General features: G+C 35.7%; 1 protein-coding gene across 3 annotated transcripts in view; it reads left to right on the forward strand.

Annotated features, from left to right (window-relative positions):
• Window positions 1-433: 433 nt before the first annotated feature.
• Window positions 434-12556, forward strand: part of LOC149796906 (protocadherin-11 X-linked-like) — a 109074-nt gene continuing 96951 nt past the window's right edge. For 2 of the 3 annotated variants that reach the window (XM_089961580.1, XM_089961578.1), the window contains exon 1: window positions 443-597. The gene's annotated coding sequence lies outside the window, so the exon portion shown is untranslated. Of the gene's footprint in view, window positions 598-12556 lie in introns of all 3 variants that reach the window. The other variant, XM_089961583.1, reaches the window with a different exon arrangement.

The following is a 12556-nucleotide window of genomic DNA, read 5'->3' on the forward strand; positions in this document are numbered from 1 at the left end:
CTGTAAAACAGTGTCCTTTAAGTCTCCTGGAGCTGTAAATGTTTACCTTCTGGTGAGGAGATGGAAAGTGATTGCTCTTTGTCATTCTATATATCCAGTCATGTAGAATAAGTGACAGAGATAAAAAAGATAAAACATTAATAAAGCTATAAAGTAAATCTTATTGGAACCTCACTTCTTTTATTGTCAATCTTGGACATCAGTAGAGGTGGGACAATATATCTGAGGTGACAGTATATGTATATTCAGAAAGGGGTCTGAATAGCTTGTTTGGAAAATGGCTTAATCCTTGAGTAAGTATTAGTGGTGAATTACTTATATTTCACACAAAATGACAACCAGAATAATTATATTTGCCAGTTTGGATAAGATCCCCTAAGCCATGTTAATAGAATTGAAGTTTATATACCGTATGTACTTTCTTATAGATCAGGTCAATATAAAAACTATAAAAACCAAGATCTGCTGCCACACTGACAGATCTGGATCCATGCAGTTTGATAGGAGTAATTTGCAGAAAAAAGCAACATTAGCCCAGATCTGCTGATGTATGTGAGGGAAGATCAGGGTCTTTGTGGTTTGCAATTGGACTTATAAGTGAGTATGTATTGTACATCACCATAGGATGTTGTTAGCTCTAGTGGTCATTGATCAGAAAGGCTTTTGTGGTGGTCTTTCATCCAGTATCTGTCCAGCCATCCATTAGAACAAGTTTGTTATTGCTATTCCTCATAAAGTGCTTGGAGGATTGCAGTGAAACTTTCCACACATTCATTCCATAGTCTACTTGGTCCTAAGTAAAAATTGTGCTGATCAGACATCACATATGGCCATCACACTGACCATCTTGAAAATCATCTTATCACTATTCCTCCTGAGCATGGGATTTTCACTAAAAACCAAAAGCCATCTTATGAGGTCTAAATGGTCATAAATGCAAATGGTGTCAACCTGATGTCCATTATGGCCACCAAAGTAACAGTCTTGAAAAACTTGTTATCATTACTCATCCTGAATGGACAGTCATACTGATATTTTGATTTCACCAGAACTCTTATGTCTAGTTCATCATAAATGAAAAAAAGTGCTGATTTGATGTCTAATATGGCTGCTGCAGAAGCCATCTTGACAATGTTTTGTCACTGCTTCTGAATGAACATTCACATCATTCTGGGGATTTCACTAAAAGACTTTTTATAAGGTTTGTTGATCCTAAATTAAAATGGTGCTCATCTAACATCCAGCAATCTTCTTTTAGCTAATCCTCTTAAGTGGAAAGTCATTTTAACAGGGGAAGGGGTTATCAGAATTGTTTTTATTTGGTATCTAGTTGGTCCTTAAAGAAAATGAATAACTCTCAAAATGACTACCCTGGTAGCTGTTTAGAAAATGGTGTTATCTCTACACTGCTTAAATAAATACAATACCTACAGAGTTTTAATCAATTGATTCTTATATTACCAAGTTGGTCCTAAATTAAAATGTTGCCAGGTGTATATCCAATGTGGCTTCCTTGAAACTCTTCTGACTACTGCCCTTGAAATGATGGTCAATCATTATGAAATGGGGTTTTCACCAAAATACTTCTGATGACGTCTACTTTGTCCTAAATGGAGTTGTGCCAAGCTGACATCCCCTGTGTCCACTAAAATACCTAATTTGAAATTATTGTTATTGCCAAAGAATATCAGAGATGGTTTGAACTCTCATCAGTTAAAAGAAAGAAATGACCTTATCTTGAATTCCTGGAAATTCTTTTGCATTCAAGGGACATTTGTTTAATAACTCAGTTTCTCTTCTTAAACCTGATAGGTAGTGTCACCAGGAAAAATGTTTCATATAAATTTGATGTATTTAAGTAGTTACATATTTATTTAAATTTCATATACTGCAAACAATGGAATGAATATTACACCAGTCAAATGGTGCATTCTGTCTTTCTTTTCTCAAAAGTTCATTTAAATTATTTCTATTGATTTCAGAGGAAGAAATAACAATAATGGTGACCTTCTGAGCAAAAACTCTTTTATACATGTATAATGTTTGTGTACAATTGATTTCTCTACTTCAATCAAGGAATGGGAAAAAAGGTCCTTAAAAATTTAATACCAATCCAACGGTAGAAAATTCAACTTAATACCATATGTACAGAGCTAAAGCTCATCATACATGTACCATTAGAGAGAAGTGAAATACCATATATACCCAGCTGAAGCTCATTTTACCATCAGTGAAGGCAAAAGAAAACATGATAATTGTATGATAATTGTATGTCTCTAGGTTGAACTCTCATTCCTGTATTTAATTAATAGGGAATATTTGGTACAGAAGATTATTGGCAAAGTAAAATCAGCTGTATGAAAAACTTCAGTAACTTTGATGAGTTGCTCTAGTGGCCTAAGTGGTTAGAGCATCTGCCTCAGATGCAGAAAGTTGTGGCTTGAACCCGATCAAGTCATACTAAAGACTTATAAAAATGGTACTAACTGCTGCCTCACTAGGCATTCAGCATTAAGAGGTTAGTGTTAGGACTGGTCGGCCTGGTGTCAGGATAATGTGACTGGGTAGGACATTATGTTAGATGTCTGTGGCATGATGCCCCAGTGCTAGATATCACTATAAACTGCCACACTGCAGACATCATAGTGATATGACTGAAAATTTTGGTGCGCTCACCATTATGGATTACTGCCATCTCACCTCTGTCTGTGTGGGTTTGAATCTCGAGTTCAGCCAGTGTGGGTATCTAAGAAATCTTGCCAGTAGCTTCTCGTGGGTCAGTGTTTTTTTTCCAGGGTTTCCCGGGTTCTTCCTCCATCATTAATACTGGCCACCATGTATAGCCTATCTTGTGTTGAAAAATGGCATTAAACCCTACAACAACAACTGAAAATTTTATAAAGCTATGTTAAAAATCCAAATCACACACATGCACACGCACACACTTGAAAAAGATCTTAAGTGAACTCTTCTGAAAATTTCTTTCATGTCATAAAACTGAAAGAAACAGTTTCTTTGAAATCAAAATCTGCCAATGCAGAAGATTATAATAAACCTTTCTTTCTGAGTGAACTAAAAGACTTTATTATTCCAAAGCATGATACTTCATCTGACCAGATGATGTATCCATGACTATGTACCTCTGAAACACTTATCTGATACAGGTGTCAGTATGCCACCAGTCATTTTCAATACATTTTGAGAAACTGGCAACAAATCATGGATAACAGTGCATAAACCAAGAAAAGTACCCTGTCAGTCCTTCCAACTATGGTCCTATATCACTAATGAACTCTGCAAAACTTTGGTATGAAAGATAAATGACATACTCCTGTAGTATAGTGAGTCTTACAAACTACTATCAGGTGTTCAGTGTAGATTCACTGGCTAGAGAATCACAATTGATCATGTAGTCAGACTTGAAGCTTTCATTAGAGAGGCTTTCATCAGAGAGGCTTTCATAAAAAGACATCTTTCTTAATATGGAGAATGCTCATGACATGACATGGAAGTGTAGCATAACAAATGACCTATGTGAGATAGGCCAAAATGGCTGCCTGCCTGTCATTATATCCAGCATTTCTTTTTGGCTAGAAATTTTGAAGTGAAGATAGGTGCCATACTTCATGAAACCTGTCCTCAGCACATCCAGGGCAGCATGTTGTCAGTCACCCTTTCCAACATCAGAAGTAACAACATAGTGAAAAATGCTTTATTGTCAGTCACCCTTTCAAACATCAGAAGTAACAACATAGAGAAAAATGCTTTATTGTCAGTCACCCTTTCCAACATCAGAAGTAACAACATAGAGAAAAATGCTTTAATTGAGGAACTGATTACTGATATGTCAATGACTTTGTAATACTGTATATGCTCACTTATAAGTTGAGCCAAACTGCAAACAACAAAAGATCCTGATCTGCCATAACTTATTGCACCTGTCGACCAGGGCCTGTGTTGATTGTTCTACTAATTACTTCTAACAAACTGCACAGACCCAGATCTGCCAGCGCATTATGCAATGGTAGATCTGGGTCTGTGCAGTTTGCAGTTGGACTTGACTTAAAAGCAAGTATATATGGTAGATCAGATATCATTGCAAAACATACGCAAAAATCAACTTTGCTCTTTTTTCCACCTGTGATGGCTTGTAGCAAGATTTCCTTATTTCTCATGAATATACATGATCAAATATATATCATCAATAACACAACAGAACAGACATGTACAACGGAAGAAAAGTGCTTTATTTATTTATTGATTGAATAAGTGTATACATTCATCAGAAATGAGGAAATCTTATTGCAGACAACTGCTTTGGGTGAAACAGGAGCATAGCAGATTTTTGCCCATGGCTTGCGACAGTGTAGATCGAAGAGTATGCATAGTACTATACATCAACTACAAATATGCTTAAACAGAGTTTAGAAATGGGCAGAACCCCCACCACCAAGTTCATATTTTGAAATCGGAAGTTATATGCACTTCTGCAGATGAATCGAATTCATAATTACTAGACCTCTGTCAGGATGTTTCTCTTGTCTCCGTAGTTGAGAAGACCAAAATAGTATTTTATCAGATAAATGTATAAGGCTCTTTTGTACTGAACTAAACTGTCCTCTTTTGTACAGAACTAACTGTCCTCTTTTGTACAGAACTAAACTGTCCTCTTTTGTACAGAACTAACTGTCCTCTAATTCATCAAATTCTTTTGTACAGAACTAACTGTCCTCTTTTGTACAGAACTAACTGTCCTCTTTTGTACAGAACTAAACTGTCCTCTTTTGTACAGAACTAACTGTCCTCTTTTGTACAGAACTAAACTAACTGTCCTCTAATTCATCAAATTCTTTTGTACAGAACTAACTGTCCTCTAATTCATCAAATTCTTTTGTACAGAACTAACTGTCCTCTAATTCATCAAATTCTTTTGTACAGAACTAACTGTCCTCTAATTCATCAAATTCTTTTGTACAGAGCTAAACTGTCCTCTAATTCATCAAATTCTGCATAAGATCATGTCTTTAGGCCCAAATGTGGAACCTTGCATGCTCAAGAATCAAATTTCATTCTCTCTTTTGGTTTTGAAATAGAAGCAGCAGAAATCAATCTGGCATATACTGCAAAAGTTCTATATTCATATATCACCACTTTTGTTTTCAAACACCCCCACCCCATTTATTGGTTAATTCAGTGAAATTATATTCTTACTGTCTATACTCATATGTCAACTCAAACTGCAAACAATAACGATCTTGATATACAATAACAAACTGCAGGGGCCCCAAGTGGCCGAGTGGTCTAAAGCGCTGTCCATTACGGATCACTGCCATCTCACCTCTGTCTGCGTGGGTTCAAGTCTCGGATTCAGCCAATGTGGGTATGTGAGAAAGCTTGCCAGTAGCTTCTCATGGGTCAGTGGTTCTGTCCAGGGTTTTCCTGGGTTCTTTCTCCACCATTAATACTGGCCACCATGTATAGCCTATCTTGTGCTGAAAAATGGCATTAAACCCTACAACAACAACAACAACAACAACAAACTGCACAGACACTGATTTGCCAGCTCATTATGCAAAAACAGATCTGGGTTTGAGCAGTATGCAGTTGGACTTTTCTTATAAACAAGTGTATACGGTATATCTTAACCATACATTTCTATAAACAGAAAGTTCCAAAAGATAAAGACAAGGTTTTGATCCAGTTACTGGCTAAAGTCTGTACTTTGCTACAGAAGATACATACTAAAATCTAAAGAAACAAAACAAATTTCAATACCATTTTGGGTTAGGTTTCCATACTAGCCCTTGCATGCTCTTTAATTTGAGTATCCATTATTGTCCCAAGTACTGTATACACCCATTTACAAGTCCAACTGCAGACTGCATAGACCCATATCTGCCGGTGCATTGTGATCTAGCAGATCTGGGTCTGTGCAGTTTGTTAGGAGTAATTAGTAGAACAAACAATGTAGACTCTAATCTGCAGGTGCATTTTGCATTGGAAGATCAGGAACTTTGTTGTTTGCAGTTTTACATGACTAATAAGCGAATATATATGGTATAATGTAAACCTGGTTTGCTCATAGAAACCGTCAGTGTCCAATGACAGTGGAACACATTAAGTTTAACAGCTTCATTCCAGTATGACAGTGGAACACATTCGGTTTATAAATTTCAGTCTTGTGGGACATAAATATTTTGATATGAGCTCAGTTAAGAAACTTTCTGATGAATTATGTGTTATTTCAGACACAGATAAAAGCACGTAAATAAGTACAGGTTCCTTGAATTTCAAGCACAAATAAAATCATGTAAATATGTATAGGTTCCTTGAATTTCGAGCATTCTTTTTTATAATTTGTGGGCAACTGTTTGGAGACTGCATCTCTGGGCTGAATGGAAAAATGTTGCACATACATGTACATTACTTGTACATTTTTTGGCTAAAATATGTTTACATTCTGTAGAGGTATTATTATAACTGGAATCATAAACCTTGGTGAGTGGATGTATCTTGATGAGTACTACTCATTCATCAAAAAGTAGTTCACTGTGACCCATATTTCACACTTAACCTTGAATTATTAAACTAGACAATTGTGTACATATCTCTAGGTTTAAAACACCCATAAAAATGGTCAGTGACCTGCATTTCACATTTTACAGGCTTCAGGTAAGTTTTTACAGTTGCCTAATAAAACCACGTGGTTTTTGTTTGCTGTTTATAAATCATCCTGTTTTGGATTAGGGATATTTATGAGCACTACTTCCTCAGTGCAGAAGTAGGTCATTTTGGCCAATATTTTACACTTCATTGGTTTGGGGTAAGGTTTGTGTCGATGTTAATTGTGCTGGAATTGTGAAATTGGTGATGATGTATGATGTGTATCTCTGTTACTGTGATATACTCTGGTTTAAGTAATTGTTATTGATTTCATCTGCGCAGTGTTAATGCAAGGGCAACCTTTTCATTTTGAGTGGTGTAGTGTGTGTGGCTGTAGGTGCACCCTGGTGATCATGAGGGCATGGTCGGAGTCTCAGTCTTCACTGTGGTAACTTCTGGTGGAGAGGATGTTGTTCAGGGCAGAGCACCTGGTGATGACCAAGTCAAGCTGGTGCCAACAATGAGACTGTGGTGTTTCCATGACACTTTATGTTGTGGCTTACACTTGCAGAAGGTGTTTGTAATGTACAGGTCATGATAGGTACACAGCCTCAGCAGTCTCTGACCATTTTCATTGGTCTTTCCAGTACCATGAGGCAGGTTAAGGCCATGACTTGTGGTCCAAACCTACTCTGGCATTAAAGTCGCTGAGGAGGATTAGTGGCTCATCTTTAGGGCATCCCTTGGTCTGTTTGTCCAGCTGCCCATAGAAATGATCGGTTGTGTCTTCTGAAGACATGAGAGCGGGGGCATAGACACTGAGGATGTTGACAGGACCTGCAGCAGTGGCAAGGCAAATGTACAAGAGATGCTCAGTGATCCCTGAGGGAGGCTCAGCTGAGGCCAGGAGGGTGTTTTTGATGGTAAAGCCCACTCTTCAGATGTCATACTAGATATTAATCATCTTGATATGCCATACTAGGTATTAATCATTTTGGTATGTCATACTAGGTATTTATCATCTTGATATGCCATATTAGGTATTAATCATTTTGATGTGCTATACTAAGTATTAATCATCTGGATATGTCATACTGGGTATTAATTATCTTGATATGCCATACTTGGTACTAATCATCTTAATGTGGTATACTAGATATTAATCATTTTGATATGCCATAATAGATATTAAACATCTGATATGCCATATTAGGTATTAATCATCTGGATATGTCATAATGGGTATTAATTATCTTGATATGCCATATTGGATATTGATCATCTTGATATGCCATATTGGATATTGATCATCTTGATATGCCATACTAGGTATTAATCATCTTGATATACCATATTGGGTATTAATCACCTTGATAAATCATACCAGGTTATACATGTTCATATGCCATACTAGGTCTTAATCATCTTGATATGTCATATTGAGAATTAATCATCTTGATATGCCATATTGGGTTTTAATCACCTTGATATGTCATACTAGGTATTAATCATCTTGATATCCAATACTAGGTATTAATCATTTTGATATACCTTACTGGTTATTAATCTTGATATATATACTAGATATTAATCATCTTGATATGCCAGACTAGGTATTAAGCATCTTGATATACATTACTGGGTATTAATCTTGATATACATACTAGATATTAATCATCTTGATATGCCAGACTAGGTATTAATCATTTTGATATGCCATACTAGGTATTAATCATCTTGATATGCCATATTAGATATTGATAAGTTTGATATGCCATATTGGGTATTAATCATCTTGATATGCCATACTAGGTATTAATCATCTTGATATGCCATATTGGATATTGATAATTTTGATATGCCATATTGGGTATTAATCATCCTGATATGCCATACTAGGTATTAATCATCTTGATATGCCATATTAGATATTGATAATTTTGATATGCCATATTGGGTATTAATCATCTTGATATGCCATACTAGGTACTAATCATCTTGATATGCCATATTAGATATTGATAATTTTGATATGCCATATTGGGTATTAATCATCTTGATATGCCATACTAGGTACCAATCATCTTGATATGCCATATTAGATATTGATAATTTTGATATGCCATATTGGGTATTAATCACCTTGATATGCCATATTGGGTAATAATCATCATGAAGCTAAGATAGTTTATTCAAAAACATGTTCACTTGCCCCTTTTCCTTGGGATCAAGGTCACATAGAAGATTTGCATTCAGGTTTTAGTTATTTTTTTCATTCACTAATATTTCCTAAATTCCATAATGAAATTCCTTCATACTTGAGATCATTGATTACAAATTTAAGACAGTTCATTCAGTGACAAGCAGGATTGACCCTTTAACATGCAGATCAATGTCATAGACATGGAAATGTTGAAGTGTTGGTTAATGTTTTCTTTGTTTATATTTTGTAAATCCCTTCATGGATTCTGTGAATACTTGGAAAAGTCATTGTGTAACTATGACAATTTGTTTGGTGACATGCATACTTGCCCTTCAACATGCAGGCCTTAGCCTCATCTTGTTTCTGTTTTAACATCCAATCACAGTATTTATGTATATAGGTACATAGGTAGGTTGGTAGGTCTTTTCTAATTGTCAGATCTGCTTCCCAATCCTTAGTTATATTGACTCAGTGATAACTAAAACTAAAAATATCAAAATATAATTCATTTTTATGGAAGAAATTTCATTGGGTTTAATTGAAATATTCCTGTAGGATAGAGCCAGTGTGTCCTTGTACATGTCATAAATGACAACTAATACAGAGAATCTTTTCACAAAAGTGTGGTTTATATATAAAAAATCAGACATCTATGACCTTATGTTTATTTTGCATGCCTTTTTCTGGTACGTAAAGTTACTTGGCACTATATAGCCACATTGTGCTTATGTTCCATTAAACCCTTTACATACATACATACATACATACACACACACACACACACACACACACACACATTAATTGTTCTAAATATTTTCAAGGATTTTTATCAGTTAGAGGCATACATTGTTACCCCTCTCCATACAGGAGGGGAAACAAGTCTAACTATCATGGTCAAGAATTTGACCCAGTTCATTGTCTGACTATGGAGCACATATCACTAGACTAAAATGATTGGACCAGCTAGACTGGTTAGCAAGTCACTTTGTATACATAGACTGCTATACTCCTCTCTCTTTACTTTGATATTCATCCTCAAATGTCACTGATTCAACTCTTGGAGTGGTTGAAACCCATTCTCACCTGAGCGACCAGCTACTGAGAGTCTGCCAAACCCCCAAATGTAACAGAAATGGTTATAAAGTCTGCCAAACCCCCAAATATAACAGAAATGGTTATAAAGTCTGCCAAACTCCCAAAAGGTACCAGAAATGGTTATAAAGTCTGCCAAACCCCCAAATGTAACAGAAACGGTTATATAAAGTCTGCCAAACCCCCAAATGTAACAGAAATGGTTATAAAGTCTGCCTGTTGTTGCCAGTAATTGAATTTAGTTCATCCATCTCACAATTTGGTTGCACATATGATGTGACGAATTAGTCGGAACAGTCTGGGTAGTTATTGACCTCATATATCTAGATTAATATGAATACATCGGTCCATTCTGTTAAGCTTGTATTCCCTTCAATTTTTCCAACACTGGTGGTGTTATTTATGTTCCATGAAAAGGTATATATTCTTTTAAGTTTGTGTTTTGGTAGACATCAGAAACCATTACAACATGCAATGTTTTAGTGCATGTGTCACACTATACTGACATAACCTTAATTTACCCTCAGATGCTTTTTCAGTCATAAATTTATTCCAATTAAATCAAATCCACCTCAGTGTGTTAACACCTTCTGCCAGAGATCAGGTTCAGCCTGAAGTTCAGAGGTCTATCATCACTTGTCCATGGCATCATTCCCCAGTCCCATGTGTCACTTAAGTATTCCAGTCTCTTCAGCAGGATATTGCTGGGAAAAACTGCTTGGTGATGAATATTTTGCATGCCAATACATCATTGAAAGATGAATTTGATGTGAGTTACAACCAGGGGGAACAAAGGTTGCAGTAATTGCTTCTGTTCCACTTGGCAATATCACAGTTGACTACAATAGCTTGGACCCTGGTAATAGGTGGCATTTTCCCCTCAATCAACATTGAATGGCTTTAATGATCTTGTCAACATAACCTTTTTTTCAGTCCAACAGGGGCACACTGTTCTGAATTGGTGTTAAATTTGATATTGAAATTTAAGACTTGAAATAAAATAGGCTTTACAATTGGGATCAAAATGGAAGGGTAATTTCCAATATAGTCAAGGACTATTAATTTTTGATGAAATGAATTTGCACATTTGTTTACAGGTTTTATGGCAAATGTAGAAAAATATCTAATTCCAGTTGGAAATCTGTTGGCCTGAGAGCATTCATTGTTGCTATTTTTAATAATAAAAAAATACTAGTCATTAACTTTAATTTAGTTTATGTTGATTTAACGCAATTAATAGTACCATAAATCGCATGATTATCGAACAGGAATGGATGTAATGGAACAGGTGTTTCAAATTTGGCAAATATGGTGGACTGAGCAAGTAGAATTTTAATACATTGTTATCAGAAGCATCTTGAGAAGCGAGAATAAACAATAATCAGAAAAGTATTTGAGTAAAAAGATACAAAAACATGAATAAACAGTTTGGGAAAATTGAGAACTCAGTATAAAATCTGTACAACTTGCACTCAAGTTAATTGTACATAATGATTATTTTTACCAGTCTAAAACATGTCGAGCAAATCCTAATATTTTTGAACTTGTTTACAGAAATTAAACAGTATCAATACAATAATAATAACAACACCATCTAGTCTTCAGTTTTGTCAGGATCATCTGTCTTTCTGTCTGTCAATGAAAAAGATTAAGGTTTCATATGTACAACATCTGCCAAAACAAATTAATGATGTTGAATAATATTGACCCAGTCTTGATGTTATCAGGTACCCCCTGGCCATAGATTAACCTAGGACTGACCAAGACTGCCCTGCTCTTTGCTTGGCCTGACCAGACTACATAGTTTTTGTTTACCTGTAGTAGTTAGTATTGAGGTTAAGCAAATATTTGTCATTCAAGTTTTGTGTTGGCCAGTTTTAAGATCATGGCTGCCCACTGTTTTCATTCAGTTTATAGCCCTATTAGAATTGTAGAATCAGAAATAAAATTTCATTACAATGTTTTGAGAGTACAAACATTCTTCATCACAGAATTACTGCCTTGGTTATTAACAATCCACCAGTACTACTGTATCTGATCTTGCTAATTCATAAAATACTCTGTCATGGTGGTTATCCAGTTTTGTTTTTCATGGTCCACTTGAAAATTGCTGAAGGTCTTAGAAGACCACTTAATGAATTTTCCTTCTGTTGTGGATTGTAAAGTAACCTTTCCACTGACCATCTAACTGTAGTTTGTTGGACCACCAATTTGGTCCACATACCACAGTTTTGAATTTGTTTTCTAACAGTTCTTTTGTTTTTAAGTGACAATTCCATGAAATATGAGCCCACCCACCCATAGAGACTAAACATTTATGATATCCAGAATGTTCAAAAAATGGAGACAAGGTTGTGACTGCTTTTGCAACACCAAGCAATGTCTTACTGCCTTTGCAACACCCGGCAATATCATCTCATACTGGGTACTTCCTTTGCAACACCCAGCAATATCATTTCATACTGGTTACTGCCTTTGCAACACCCAGTAATATCATTTCATACTGGTTACTGCCTTGCAATGCCAAGCAGTATCATTTCATACTGGTTACTACCTTTGAAACACCCATCAATATCGTCTCATACTGGTTACTGCCTTTGCAATGCCAAACAATATCATATACTGGTTACTGCTTTTGCAATGCCAAGCAATATCATC

Source organism: Sinohyriopsis cumingii, chromosome 6 (genome assembly GCF_028554795.1).
Source record: "Sinohyriopsis cumingii isolate HCF-2022 chromosome 6, ASM2855479v2, whole genome shotgun sequence".
NCBI lineage: Eukaryota > Metazoa > Mollusca > Bivalvia > Unionida > Unionidae > Sinohyriopsis > Sinohyriopsis cumingii.